We start from the raw sequence: 15,968 nt of genomic DNA, 5'->3' as shown, positions 1-15,968 counted from the left end.
CGTTTGCCAAGTGCTTTCATGTGAATTTCATTATTTTGGCCCATGAGTAAACATTTGTATGGTGTTGTGGTGGGTACCAGAGATACCAGGAGGAGGAGGAAGACCCAGTCCATACCTAGGGAAGTTGCAGACCACTGTGGGTGAGGAGGGAACTGGACAGCAAATAGGTGGTTATGAAGCTCTGAGTGCAGGATGCAGGGGAGCAGGGAGGAGGGAATGGCCAAGCCAGCCTAGGGGCCTCGGGGGTATGGGGTTAGGTAAGGTTCCCTTAGGAAGTAACATGTATTCTGAGTTTTAAAGAATATGCACAGCTTTCACCCACACAAATGTTGACAGGGACCATTCTCAGTTCTAAGGCTATGTCAGTGAACGAGTCCCTGCCTTCATGCAGCACATATTCTAGATGAGAGAGAGAAAGAGAGATCATAAACATACACTTATGGCATGTCAGCTCCATAAGCACTATGGGAAAAAAAATCAAAGTAAAGGGAAAAGAGAATGATGGGGTGAAAGTGTAGAAGGAATTGCTTTTTTCTATAAGGTGGTTAAGGAAGAACTATTTGAAAAAGTAAGCTGGGCACAGTGGCTCATGCCTATAATCCCAGCACTTTGGGTAGCCAAAGTGAGTGGATTGCTTGAAGCCAGAAATTTGAGACCAACCTGAGCAATGTAGTGAGACCCCATCTCTACAAAACAAAAAACAAACAAACAATGTAGCCAAGTGTGGTGGCACATGCCTATAGTCCCAGCTACTTGGGAGGCTGTGGTAGGAGGATCCCTTGAGCCCAGGTCGAGGCTGCAGTGAGCCATGATCATGCCACTGAACTCCAGTCTGAGCCACAGAGCAAGACTCATCTCAAAAAAAAAAAAAAAGAAAGAAAAAAAAAAGGTGACATTTAAATAGATCTGAGGGAAAAGCAAGCCACAAAGAGTATCCAGGAAAGGATGAAAATATCCATATCCCAGAAAGAGGAATGAGCCAGTGCAAGGCCCTGAAAAAGGAGCCTGCTGGGTATGTCCAAGAAAGAGCAGACAGGTAAGTGGGACTGAGATGTAGAGAGAGAGGGAAGGGTAGCTGACATGGGGTCAGAGAACAGACAAGGGCTAGACTGCGGAGGGCCTTGCAGAGTGTGAACAGATCTTGAGTTGTACGCTGAGTGAAATGAGGAGGAACTGGGGGTCTTTGAGAAGCAGAGTGACATGATTTGATTGAAGTTTTTCAAAGATCACTCTGAATTCTGACAGGAGAATACTATAGAGGAGAAAGTATGAAACAGAGGTGAGTTAACAGACCAGAGCCAACAGTGGCTTGGGGCAGAATGGTAGTGACAGATGGTGGACATGGTTAGCTTCCGGACAGATTCGGAAGGGAGAACCCGCAGGATTTGCTCATAAGTTGGAAATGGTATGCATGAAGGAGTGGAGTCAAGGATGACTCCAAAGCTTTTGGCCTGAGAAACTTGAGAAGTGGAGTTGTCATTTATTAATACGGGGAAGACATTTAGAAGAGCATATACGGGTAGCACAGGTGGGAAGCCAGAGCCTGCTATGAAGATCTTGATGTTTGAGATACCTATTAGAGACGTACAAGGAGATCCGGTATAGGCAGTTGTATATACACATATGTATACACATATGGAATTCAGGTGAGAGGCCCAGGCTGCAGACATAAAATTGGAAGATGGTATTTAAAATCATGAAATCAGATAAGCCCCCTTAAAGGATAAATACTGATTTAGAAGAAGGCAGACAGGAGGAGGAGCAAGGCTTAAGCCCTGAATGTCCCAACTTTTTAAAGTTGAAAAGGAGACTGAGAAAAAGTAGTGCTGAGATCAAAGGAGAATAGATCAAGGGATCCTCCTATCACATGACATCCCAGAAAAACTGACGAGTGAAATAAGAATTGTTAGAATTCAGCAGCATGGAAGTCACTGGTGACCTCTTTCAGCAGAGTTGATTCAAGAGAGAATTGGAAAATAGAAAGTGGTGACAGTGAGTACAGAAGATATTGGAGGTTTTGGGGTGTTTGTTTCTTAGGCGGAGTCTCGTTCTGTCACCAGGCTGGAGTGCAGTAGTGCGATCTCGGCTCACTGCAACCTCTACCTCCTGGGTTCAAGCGATTGTCCTGCTTCAGCCTCCCGAGTAGCTGCGACTACAGTTGTGCACCACCATGCCCAGCTAATTTTTGTATTTTTAGTAGAGATGGGATTTTACCATTTTGACCAGGATGGTCTTGATCTCTTGCCCTCATGATCCGCCCACTTCGGCCTCCCAAAGTCCCAGGATTATAGGTATGAGCCACCACAACCGGCCTGAGGTTTGCTTTTAAGGAAAGCAGCGAAATAAAATGGTAGCTGGAGGAACATGTAGTATCAAAAAACAATCTTCCAAGGTGGAAAATATTATGGCAGGTTTATATGTTCAATCCACTAGGAAGGGAACGTTTGATGATTCAGGAGAGAAAAGGTAAACCTGACAGAGGAATGGCCTTGAGATACTGATGGAGAAAAACAACTGGAATACAGAGGAGGGGATTGACTTAGATAATAAGATGTACCAGTCATTCAATTCATTTACAGACAAAGTATAGAAAGAAGAGGTATGATACATTACAGATGCATTGGTATTGGTAGTTGTGTCAGTAGATATATTGGTAGTGCAGTTGAAGCACGTGAAAGTTCTTTTCTGAGTATTACTATTTTCTATGTACAATAGGAAGCCAGCTACCGTTTCTTTAGCACTTACTATGAGCAGGGACCTATCTTAGTAGGGCACATGCATGATTCATTTATTCATAATTCTATGAGGTAGTTAATATTATTACTCCCACTTTACAGAGGATGAGTCTGAGGCATGAAGACTGAGGGATAGGTAACATGACGCAACTAGTATGTGGCAAAGCCTGGATGCCATCCTAGGCAATCTGACCCTATATTCTAAGACTTGAGAAAAGAAAGTTTGAAATAGTCATCTGGGAAAGAAGAAAGAGTGGGTTAGGGAAATAAATCAGTAAGAGCTCACTTGAGATTAGTAGTCGTGGAAATAAAACCAGTCAACATGGTGGCTTGTTTTTCTCTAGCCTCATTTAGCTGTCTGGGAATAGGCAAAGAATAGATAGAAAGTTGTAATTAACTATGGTTGGAATTTGGCCAGGTGAGTACACTACAGGGAGATAAGAGCAAAAGAGGCAAGGTGGTAATTATAAGATGTTCTACAGAATCTAAACTGATAAGAAGGAAAGTAACAATAAGATTGGCATGAGGGGGTAGTGAGAAGATGATCAGACCAAGGTATTATACGTCTCAGTGTGGTAAATAATTGTTGGATTCAGAGCATTAGAAGACAAAAGCAGAAAGGTCAGAGATTGTGATCAGAAAGGAATGTGATACAGAGGGGATACAATTATTGATAATGACAAGATCAGGGTGTGATTGTGGGAATGGAATGCTGTGGTAGAGCAGAGGATGACATGATCATCCGTGTAGACAGAGAAGCCACCAGGCATTGCTGGAGAGGATAATGGTGATCCAGGACCCACATCTTCAAAGAGTGAAGAAGGGTCCTGGGGTTGGGGGATGTCACCTGTAAAGGGTTGCAACAAAGAGGGCTAGCAGATGCTTTAATCTGATGACATGTACTTCAGAGGTAGGAGAGAGAGAGAGAATGGCTTGAAGCCATCAGTGAGAAGAAAGTAAAACTTTTCCACTTCAAATTTCAATAATACAAGAGATGTTAAGGGGAATAAAAGGTTATCACTGATGAGGCTACAGGAGAAAGTCTCCTCCATGAGGAAACAGATTTTCATTAGAGCAAGGAGGGAAAGGCAACATTCAGAAAAGAGCATGAAGGTGCAGGGGGCTGGGATGAGTTCCAAGGAGCACAGTGGATGGATTTGAGGAGTGGGGGAGGAGTGAGAGGTGATGTGAAATTAGAGGAAGTGTGGAGCCACATGAAGATGAGAGTCCAGGTGAGAAGGAATGATCTGGGTGTCCTAGTCTGCCTGAGGTGACTCACATCAACAGGGGTCAGGTACATGGTGGATCTTGATAATCCCCAAAATGGAACATGGTTCTAAGACTGTGAGTGTTAGAGGGAGGGAAGAAATGGAATGTCATGCTTCCCAGGATCACACAAAGCTCTGAAGTCCTGTCTTCACTCCTGCTGACTACAGCCTGGAAGCCAGGCAAGAAGAACTCTTAGCAGGATTTTGTGACTCTCTGGGAGACGATGGGGGAAATGAATTCACAGAGGGAACATCATGTCCAACATACAGCAGCATGAATGAGACCAACATTTATAGTGAACCTTGCATATGTTGATATAGTTGGAGGACAGAAGTTACATGAAGAGCACTGGATGACAAAGTTTAGGAGGTTTTGAGTGGTCAGATTACAGAGGACCTTGTATACATGTCAAGGAGTTGGTAATACCCAGTAGATGAAGGGAAACATGAGAAAATACTAAATGGGAATTCTCTATCAGGTATGCTTTTTTTAAATATAAGTTTTTCTTTTCAGAATGCTCTTAGACTTACAGAAAAATTGCAAAGATAGTACAGAGTTTCTATATTCCCCATGCCCAGAATCCTATTATCTTACATTAGTATGTTACATTTGTCATAATTAATGAACCAATATTGGTATATTATAAAATTGGATTATAAAATTTATTCAGCTTGTCTTAGTTTTTCATAATGTATTACTTCTGCTCCAGCATTCCATCTAGGACACCCCATTACATTTAACTACCATGTCTCCTTTGGCACCTCTGGGCCATTTCTCAGACTTCGTTTTTGATGACCTTCATAGTTTTAAGTAGGACTGATCAGGTATGTTGTAGGTCCCTCAATTGTGACTTGTCTGATACTTTTCTCATGATGAGACTAGAATGATGGTGATATAGTTTGGATACTTGTCCTCACCCAAATCTCACGTGGAAATGTAATTCTCAATGGTGGAGGTGGGGCCTGGTGGGAGGTGATTGGATTACGGGGCGGATCTCTCACGAATGATTTAGCACCATCCCCTTGGTACTGTCCTCATGATAGTGAGTAAATTCTCACAAGATTTGGTTGTTTAAAAGTATGTGGCACCTCTCTCTCTTTCTCACTGCTGCCATGTGAGATGCCTGCTCCCCTTCACCTTCTGCCATGTTTGGAAGCTTCCTGAGCCTCCCCAGAAGCAAATACCTGTGTTATGCTTCCCGTACAGCCAATTAAACCTCTTTTCTTTATAAGTTACCCAGTCTCAGGTATTTCTTTATAGCAATGCAAGAACACCCTAATACGTATGGGTTTTGGAGGGTAGATCACAGAGGTAAAGTCCCATTCTCATCACATCATAGCAAAGATATACTCTTAACGTGACTTATCTCTGCTGATATTAACAGTGATCGCCTGAATGAGGTAGTGTTTATAAGGGTTCTCCACTGTAAAGTGACTCTTTTTGCTCCCCTTACCATACTGTACTCATTAAATGAAAGCCACTATGCACACTTCACCCTTAAGGAGTGGGAAGCTATGCTTTACCTCCTTGAGGTATCTACACAAATGATTTGGAATTTTTTGCATGGGAGATTTATCTATTCTATTTATTTATATATCAGGATGGACTCTTGGATATTTATTTTATACTTTGGATTATGATAAAATACTACTTTATTCCAACCTTGGTCATGCAAACCTTTCAATTGGATCTTTCATCCTGTTTACAAACTCTTCAACATTATGTGTGGGGGAAGGGAGCGGGCAGGGGGTTGATGTTTAGCACTTCCTTTTTGGCAATACGAAGTACTCTGGGTTCCTCTTATGTAGTTTCTGCACCGGTCCTGGAATCAACCATTTTTTCCTGAAGAGCGCCGGTTTCTTTTATTGAAAAATGGTGTTAGAAACCAAGATCTGAATGCCAGGTGGGATGTTATTGTTTCAGGGCCCTTTCAGCTGGCAGCACAAGGAAATACATTTATGCATACTAACCTATGAATACATAAATATTTCTATATGTAACCATCTGTATGGTAAACACAAGTTCATACTGATGTCACCAACTCTAATCCATTACCAAATGGATTATTATAGACTTCTCCTTTTGCTTGTCTATAACCAACCATTGCAAAAGTGAGAAAATGGTTCCTACCATCTGCCATTCATTTACTTAAGTATTCAATTCCTGTATGCATATATAGTGGTTTTATAATTAACACATACCCCCATGGGAAACAACTTTACCAACCAAAGTACACTGTTTACGTACTTTTGCCTTTAGTCAACATTTTCTTCCTAACCCTTTCAGTGAAGTTGTTTTATACATTTTTAATATAGGTAGATTATTTTGTTGTCATGTTCCGTGTCCCATCTTGCGATCCTTCAACCTCTTACATGATTATTTAAATTTGTTTATATCAAGGTCCACTCTTACTGCTGTAAGGTTCTATGGGTTTTGACAATTATGTGGTGTCATGTATTCACGTTACAGAACCAAACAGGATAGTTTCATCATCCTAAAACATCTCCTTTGTTTCACCTATTTAACCATACTGCCTCCCAAATCCTCGGCAACTGTGACCTATTATATCTATCTCATATATATATATTTATGCCTTTTTTAGAATGCTACACAAATAGAATCATACTATATATAGTCCTTTCAGACTGTCTTCTTTCACTTGGCAATATGCATTGAAGATGTATACATTTCTTCGTGTAGCTTAACAGCTCATTCTTTTTTTACTGCTGAATAATATTCCATTGCATGAATGTACTACAACTTTTTTATCCACTCACCTATTGAAAGATATATTGGTTGTTTACTGTTTGAGGTAATAATGAATAAAGCTGCTGTAAACATTCACGTGCTAGGTTTTCTGTGGACATCAGTTTTCAAATCAGTTGTGGAAATACCTAGAAGCATGGTTGCTGAAATATATGTTAGGGCTATATTTAGCTTTGTGAAAAATTGTCAGATTGTCTTCCAAAGTAGGTATACCAATTACACTTTCACCAGCAATGTTTGAGTTTCTGCTGCTTCACATCTCTATCAGCAATTGGCTTTGTTAGTGTTTTAGATTTAACCATTCTAAGAGATGAGTCCTAGAATCTCATTTTTGTTATCCTTTAAAATTCACTAATGACAAATGACTTTGAGCATCTTTTCATATGCTTACTTGCCATCCAAGTATTTTCTTCTGTATAATGTCTGTGTAGATGTTTTGCCCAGCATTGTGTCAGTATTGTTTGTTGAAAAGTCTTCTTTCTCTATCCAATTGCCTTTGCACCTTTGTAAAAGAGCAATTGACTCTTTCTGTATATTTGTGTAGGTGTATTTCCAGGTTCTCCATGTTATTCTGTTGATCCACATGTCTATTCTTTCACCAGGACCACACTATCTCCATTACTATTCTTTATATTAAGTCTTGAAATCAGGTAGAATGAACCTTCTAACTTTGTTTCTCTTCAGTATTGTTTTCATTAGTCTAATTATTTTGCCTTTTTACATAAACTTTAGAATCACTTGTCAATATCTACAAAGTGACTTGCTGACATTTAAACTGAGATTTTATTAAATATATAAATTAACTTGGGAAGAACTGACATCTTAATGTTGAGTTGTCCAGTTCATAAAATAACTCTTCCTTTATTTAAATTTTAGATTCTTTCGTATCTTTAGCTTGAGCTTTAGCGAGTGGATAGCACCACTCATCCAGCCAGATAATACAGGATGAAATGGATTTGACAGCAAAAAAGTAGAAATTATGAACTCAGCTTTGGACGTATTTCCTATGTATGAGAAAATGGAAGGATCTCCAGATGAAGAAGCCCAGCCGGCACTTGGATATACAGATACAGAGCACAGGGGAAGAGATGTGCTGGGGGTACAGATTTGGAAGTCACCTATACGAGGTAATGGTTGAAGCCATGGGTGTGTCCAAGAAGACAAGGGAGATCATGTCTGGGCAATAATAAGAATACTGATAATGTCCAACTCTACAATGAGATATAACACTAAAATATTAACTCTTGCAAAGGTAAAAAGAAAAAACAAAAACAGTCTAATCCTTTGCTTTTTCTACTTTTAGACCTGGCCCAGAAGCAATTTCTTTCATTACGTCTTTAGGAAAAATATCCCTTCCTATTACTTTATCTTAGTCACCATAAACAAGCACATAGTCCCATCTAGCAGCAATTCTAAATTCAGCCCCAAACTAGATCCAGATGCATAACTCAGACTAACCTGATAGAGGACAGCTCACAACCCTCCCTACCTGTCTGAACTACTGATTAAATCATTTGTGAATCTCTTTGCAGGGCTGTGCTCTTTCTTTCTCTATGCGATACCTCTCTTAAAATGTCTGGCAACTCTTTGGTGACTTCCTGCCTGGTGGAACCATGAGGTCAGAATTTGTTTTGCCTCTGTAGTGAAAGAAAGAATGAATTACCTTGATGTCCTGAAGTTAGGCAGACAACGGCTCCCACTGGAGTATAAAAATAAAGATGAGTATCAGTTCAAGTCAACAGCCTTTTATTTACTTTTTGCACGAACGTACCAATAGGTCTGCAGGGAGGGCTGCTTGGGGAAGGAAGCAGTGGGGTCACTTGAGGGCACCTTACAACGTGTGAGCAGGCAGCAGAAAATCATTTTTCTGGGAGTCATTTTTCATGGAAAACAACTTGTACTTTAGAATGCATTTTCGTTACATAAAGAAATGAGCCTTAGTTATAAATAAAATGATCAGGGAAAATGCTAGTGGTAAATGAAAGAGCTCTCTTGAACTGACTCCATCTAGCAAGAGGCCCGCTTTGAGTCATTGCCCTAGAAATGATGCTGCTTTTAGGCTTTCACTTACCATCAATCTTTCTTCGATTCCTTCCTCAAGGTCCAAATCACTAATTCCAAACTTCTTATCATCTTTGGATTTTTAAGTGTCATGATTTTAATAAGCTGGCAAGCCTTTACCAAATTCCTTTCATTAATCTAAGTAGCCTATTTGCCTGTTTGAAAACTCTGATGAAGTCACCCACCCAGGTATGTTCCCTCTGTACTGGCAATTTATTCCTTTCCAATAAAGGAGGGGAGAGGGAGTGGGGAAGGAAGAAAGGAATAAGGAGAAATCTCACAAATACAATGTTGAGGGGAAAAAGCCAGAGACACAAAAAAGTACATGTTCTATGATTCCATGGAAGCAAAGTATAAAAATGGGCAAAAAATAATCGATGCTGCTGCAATCTAGAATAATGGTTTACTCTCTGAGGGAAATGGACTGGTGGAGAGCAAGCAGAACAGGACTTTCTGGGGGATGGTGATGTTCTGCATCTTGATCTGGATGCTGGTAATGAGGGTAGACCCCACTGGTGGGCATTTATTAAGTTGCACATTTATGACATGTGAACTTTTCTAGAAGTTCATTATGCTTCAATAAAACCACTTAAATAAGAAAAAAATGCCATCCATCTTCATGAAAACAGCTACACACAAATATTAAGGGCAACAATAACGTCCAACATTTAAGGAGAGTTCCCCATGTACCAGCCACTATTCTGAGCATTTTGCAGATAAATCAACTCATTTTTATTCTCAAAACAACCATATAAGGTAGGTACTAAGAGATTGTTCTCATTTTGTAAGTAAAGAAACTGAATCTTAGATAAGTAATTTGCCCAGCATCACACAGATACAACGTACTAGAGTCAGAATTTCAACCCCCTAGAGCCGGCATTCTTACTCAGTACTACATCTTGTATCAGAAAAGTGAGAACACTGGGGTCAGGGTCAGGCACTGGAATTACTGTCCCAGGTTACACTGTGTGGCCATAGAAGAACATCTTTTCCACCAGGGACTTTGACATCCCTATAAAACCAACAGGTCGAGCTAGTTATTTTTTGTGTGGAACTGCACTGTCCCTAACCAGGGAAGGCCAGTGATAGCCCAGAAATTGTCCTAAATGAAAAGGTCACACTATACACAAAGATCAATTCAAAATGAAGAAAAGACTTAAACATAAGACCTGACATTGCAAAGCTACTATAAGGAAACACAGGAGATGACTGATCTCCACAACACTGGTCTAGGCAACAGGTTCTCAGATAGAACCCCAAGAGCACAGGCAACAAAAGCAAAAATAGACAAATGAGATTGCATCAAAATAGACAGCCTCTGCACTGCAAAAGAAAGAAAGAGACAACTCACAAATCTGAAGAAAATATTTGCAAACTATACATCTGATAAGGGGGTAATATTCAAAATATATGAGGAACTCAATTCAATAGCATAAAAACAAATAACCTGGTCAGGCGTAGTGGCTCATGCCTGTAATACCAGCACTTTGGGAGGCTGAGGCTGGAGGATTGCTTGAAGCCAGGAGTTGGAGACCAGCCTGGGCAATATAGAGAGACCCTATATCTACAGAAAAATTCAAAAATTAGCCAGGTATGGTGGCATGCACCTGTGGTCCTCACTACTCGGGAGGCTGAGGCAGGAGGATTGCATAAGCTCAAGAGTTTGAGGCTGCAGTGAGCTAGATGGCACTGCTGCACTCCAGCCTAATGATGACCAGTGTTGGCAAGGATGTGGAAACTAGGAAATCTTGCTATGTTGTTGGTGAGAATATAAATTAGCACAGACATTTCACAAAGTAGCATGATGTTTACTTAAAACACTAAAAATAGAATTACTGTATGATTCAGCAATCCCATTTCTAGGTATATATCCAAAGAAATTAAAATTGGCATGCCAAGGATGTATCTGCACTCTTGTGTTTATTTCATCATTACTCACAATAGCTAAGTTATGAAAGCAACCTCAATGCCCATCAAAGAATGGGTTAAAAAATGTAGTGTGTGTATATTTACATATTTTTATATATGTAGCATTTATAATTTTTATATATAATATATGTACACACAATGGAATACTATACAATCTTAAAAAAATAAGGAAATCCTGACATTTGTGCCAACATGGATGGAAAGGAAGGACACCGTGCTAGGTAAAATAAGCCAGGAACAGAAAGACAAATACCGTATAATCTCACCTATATGTGGAATCTAAAAAAGTCGATCTCATAGAAACAGAGTAGAAAGGTGGTTACCAGAGGCTGAGATTTGTAGGAGGAGGATGGATGGGGAAAAGGCAGACGTGGATCATAGTGTAGAAAGTTTCAATTAGACTGGAATTCAAAGTTGCTAAGATAGATTTTTAACATTCTCACCACACACAAAAAAGCGATAAACTGGTGAGGTGATGGATGTGTTCATTAGCTTAACTGACTCTCTGTAATGCACATACAGATCAAAATATCACATTGAAAATAAATAAATGGGCCGGGCATGGTGGCTCATACCTGTAATCCCAGCACTTTGGGAAGCCAAGGCGGGCAGACTGCTTAAGCTCAGAAGTTTGAGACAAGCCTGTATAATGTGGCAAAACCCCATCTCTACCAAAAATATGAAAATTAGCTGGGCGTGGAGGTGCACACCTGTGGTCCCAGCTACTCAGGAGGCTGAGAAGGGCGGATTGCTTGAGCCCAGGAGGCAGAGGTTGCAGTGAGCCTGGGTGACAGAATGAGACCCCATCTCAAAAAAAAGAAAAAAAAAAAGAAAAAAAAATGAATAAATGAATAAACATCACATTGTTCCCTACATTTATGCACACAATTATTATTTGTCAGTTAAAGTTTTTTAAAAACATTTTTTAAAACAGCACCACATACTTCCAAATGAGTGGTACCTACAGGGACAATACTGCCCTGGCGGAAAACCTCTGGGCTAAATGACCTCTACCATCCCTTCCGAAGCTGGCTTTCCACTATTCGAACTCTGAAGGTTGATCAGTGAAAGCTTTGGTGCCAGAGACTGATCCACTGCTTCTCAAGCCATCTCACCACCTTCCTGGACGTCTAGTGAGTCGTGTTTCCCAAGTCTCCCTTGCAGTTAGTTGTGATTGCGTCACTGAGTTGTGACCAAAGCATACAAAAAGAAATGACAGATGCCATGCCCATGTCTGCACTACTAAACCCTCACATCTGATCTTCCATTTCCTTTCTCTCTTTCCTCATCTGCCAGCAGGTGTTGAAGATAGCACAGTCCCCATCAATCCAGCCTCGTTCCACTGGTGACTAGACGGCCAGTCAGCAAGAAATAAGCATCTGGCACTTTAAGCCAGTGGGATTTCAGGTACGTCTGTTACAGCAGCTAGCACTGCCCTAACTAATACATCTTCCAAACACTCACAGCCTCTTAGCATATTGACTTTTGTTGTGTCTAAAAAGTTTAGCTAAGGCCCCAAAGCTTAAGAGGATAGATAATACATACTCCCATATTCTAAAATGAGCACCAAGAACCCGACAGACGCCGTCTCCAGAACTGTCTAGTAGGTGCCAAACTGGCCTTGAGACCCTCACCTCACCATCCTTATCAGCCTATGCAACTTTTAAAAAAAGTATCGTTTAAAGGAACCTGGTTAAAGTAGGAGAATCCATCAGAGGAGGGAGTCGCCAGAGAAGAATGGGGAGCATTTCCTCTCCTGCTTCCCAAGAAGGAGGGGAAGGGATGACCCCCAGTCCCTGGCCAAGTGAGGATGGCTCCAAAGACTCTTCAAAAAAATGTGGGGATGCCTGCAGGAAGCGGAAGCTGACATCTCACTCACAGGTGAGATGCTAAGTGCCAGGGCCACCCTGGAGTGAAATGTGGTCAGCTTTTGGAGAGTTTATCAGTCCCCAGGAGCTTGAGAAGAGACGTGAACACAGAAATCAGTTTCTGCTTTTTGTCCAGAAAATTTTGGCAGTAGGAGCAGGTTAGAACCTCAGGAAGAGGAGAGAGGGCAGTGGAAGGGCAGTGGCCTCCAAGAACCTGCCGTCTGAGGGGCCTCATGGAGGACAGCCATTGCGCCACGGCTGCTGGTACCCACTTCAGAGGCCAGCCGCTAGGATGAGCCCATCCATCTGATACCCTGGAAGAGCCAGGAACAGGAGGGATGTGGGGAGGGAGAAATAGTAGAGCATTCTTAACAGGTTAGTCCTGAACTGGGAGAGAAGGGAAAAGCTGTAACTGCATATGTTAAAATTTTTATTTACACTAGCCTAGACTTTTTTTCTGAGACAGTGTCTCACCCTGTTGCCCAGGCTGGAGTGCAGTGGTGTGATATCTCACTGTAACTTTGAAATCCTGGGCTCTGGTGGTCCCTCTACCTCAGCCTCCTGAGTAGCTGGGACGACAGGTGCATGCCACCATGCCTGGCTAATTTTTAAAAATTTTTTGTAGATATGGAGTCTCTATCATGCAGGCTGGTCTTGAACTCCTGGCCTCAAGTGATCCTCCTGCCTTGGCCTCCCAAAGTGCTGAGATTACAGGCATGAGCCATCGTGCCAAGGCCTGGACTACTTTTCAATAATTAAATACAAATCATGATCACCAAAACGAAACATATTCTTATAACTAAAACCACAGAGAGCAATGAGATTTTTCTGATTTTTCACAGGGCTGGGAAGAAAAATCCATCAGAGTAAGAGAAGGCAGTGGTTGGAAAAAAGTAAACACATTCCCTACTTGTACCCTTTGTGGAGTTCAGACTTTCCATAAATCAGGTGCTGTGTCAGTGAGGATACCCAGGAGATGAATGGAATCTACTGTCTTTCCCAGGCTTGTCAAGGCATCTCATCTGAGCAGTTACCAACATCGGCACAGTGGGGCTGGTCTGCCCATCTCCATCGGACCCACCCAGCTCGCCCAGTGATACATCACACTGCAATAGTGGGACATTTGTTTCTAACAATGGTTCTACTCCCCTGGCATAAAAGCAAATAAACGGGAATGGGGTATAACTTGACACGAAATTCTGTGAAAACAATCAATTGGCACTGCACATCGTTAATGTGTGGTACTAACTTGCTACTCTTCATCCAAGCAGACGGAAGCAGATGTAGATGCGCCCTCTTATACAGAGGTGCCGGACAGTCGGGGACACAGTGAGAAAATGTTTCTGAAATCTCTTCTCAAAAGCATTCAACAGGAATGCTAAGAATAGTGACAATAAAACACCACCACACCAAGTAAACAAGGTCATTAACTTCATTTTGTAGATGAGGAAATCGAAGCTCAGTGTGACTAAATAACTTATGTGAGGACACGGCCGCTAAGACATGGAAGAGCTTGGAATTGGACCCAAGTTCTCCCTTCTCTCACAGAAAGATATGCTTGCTGAAAGCTCTGCAGATTTGAAGATTGTGTTCTACATGTTAGTAGGAGGCCTAGGACAGTAATATACATTAGTCATATACTAATATACAGTAGTAATAATATATATTATATATATTACAGTAATACATATTATATTAGGGTCATATGGGGCTGGCCCATATGACCAGCCCCACTGTGCTGATGTATATACATATGTGCCGATATATATACATATATATACACACACATATATATATATATGTACATGGTTTTCACTTTAAAAGCCTCCTTCACATCGTTCTCTTGCTCCACTCTGTTTACAGCTTTGTGGGGTCCAGTGGGAAGACAGCCAGCCCAAGATCATGTTTTTGGTCCATGGCAGAGTCAGGACATAAACTCACACATCCAACTATTACCCACTCCCTTTTTCCCGTTCCACGCTAACGCTCTGGATGAGAACTCAGTGGGCTCTAACCAACCCTCTGCTCCACGCCTGCCCTCCATGGCACCAACCTCTACTTACTGTTTAAGTTAGAACCAGAACTTACCAAGGCTACTCAAGGCCCAGAGCACAAGACACAGCAAAAAATCAAACCAACTCCCTGACCGCCGGGAGCTCGCAGTTTTAAATGAAATGCCCATTTGTGGTTTTGTAGCCAATGACTCTCCATTCCAGTCAGGCTCCCCAAACACAAAAATAACAGAAAGCACGCATCACAGCATCCCTCTTCCATGACGCCTGGAACTGTCCTGGATCCTGAACTGTTTGAGCTAAATTCCAGCCTTTGCATCTGTCCCATGGGCAACCTTCAATTCCATCTATATGAAATACTCCAAAACAGGTAAATCCATAAGGACAGAAGGCAGATTCATAGTGACCGGGGTCTGATTGAAGAGGAAAAGCTGGGAGTAACAGGGTTTCCTTTGGAGCTAATCCAGATAGAGGTGATAATTGTAAGCCATCATGAATGTACTGAATGCTGTGGAACTGTACACTTTGAAATAGTTAATTTTATGTTACATGAATTTCACTTCAAATAATTTTATTTTAACAAACTAGGATACAAGGCAGATTATGGTAAGTGTATAGCAGAAGAATAAATGCAGTGCCAGGAAGCCTGGAGAGACTGACTTTCACTCCCAGTCTCCCACTATGCCCCACCATGCCTGCAGTGCCACAGCCACCTCTGTTCAAGCTGCTTCCTCCGCCCAGAATGGGCTTCTTTCTTTGTTCTGCTGAGAGCCCATCCCCAAGGCTTAGACGAAATGAGAAGGGCCTGTGAAGGCACCCTTGGTAATAAAGTGACAGAAGATACCTTCAGCCCCCTGTTCTATTCACATTCCTGAAATGGAAACACCTCCTCCATTGGTCCTCTGTCCCAATCCCCATCATAAACCACCACACTCAGAAACACTGTGTGAGTAGACTCTTTCGTGGCAATGAATCTCAGTTTCACATTTGAGTTGACATGCTACAGAGCAGAGATCCGAGATGACGCTGTGACAGCCCAGAAGGAAAGTGCGACCGCAACCACCAAAATCTCCCAGAACACGCGGACATCTGGGTGGGCGCCGTGGGAGGAGCCTTGAATTTCCCCAGAGCTTGGAATGATCTAGAGGGTATCAACACCCTACTGGGAAAGGAGTAACAAAATGCAGGTAATAGATTTTTCTCCTCCTCTCAGTGTTGTCATAAGGATAAAATGCAATAACTTCCTCAAAACAGCTCAGAAAAGCCTAGATCATTTTACAAACGTAAGGCATTGCTCATGTTATAATTGCTGCAGTATCATGCAGGAG

The sequence above is a fragment of the Theropithecus gelada genome, chromosome 8 (genome assembly GCF_003255815.1).
Source record: "Theropithecus gelada isolate Dixy chromosome 8, Tgel_1.0, whole genome shotgun sequence".
Lineage (NCBI taxonomy): Eukaryota > Metazoa > Chordata > Mammalia > Primates > Cercopithecidae > Theropithecus > Theropithecus gelada.
Note: the sequence above shows the minus strand (reverse complement) of the source record.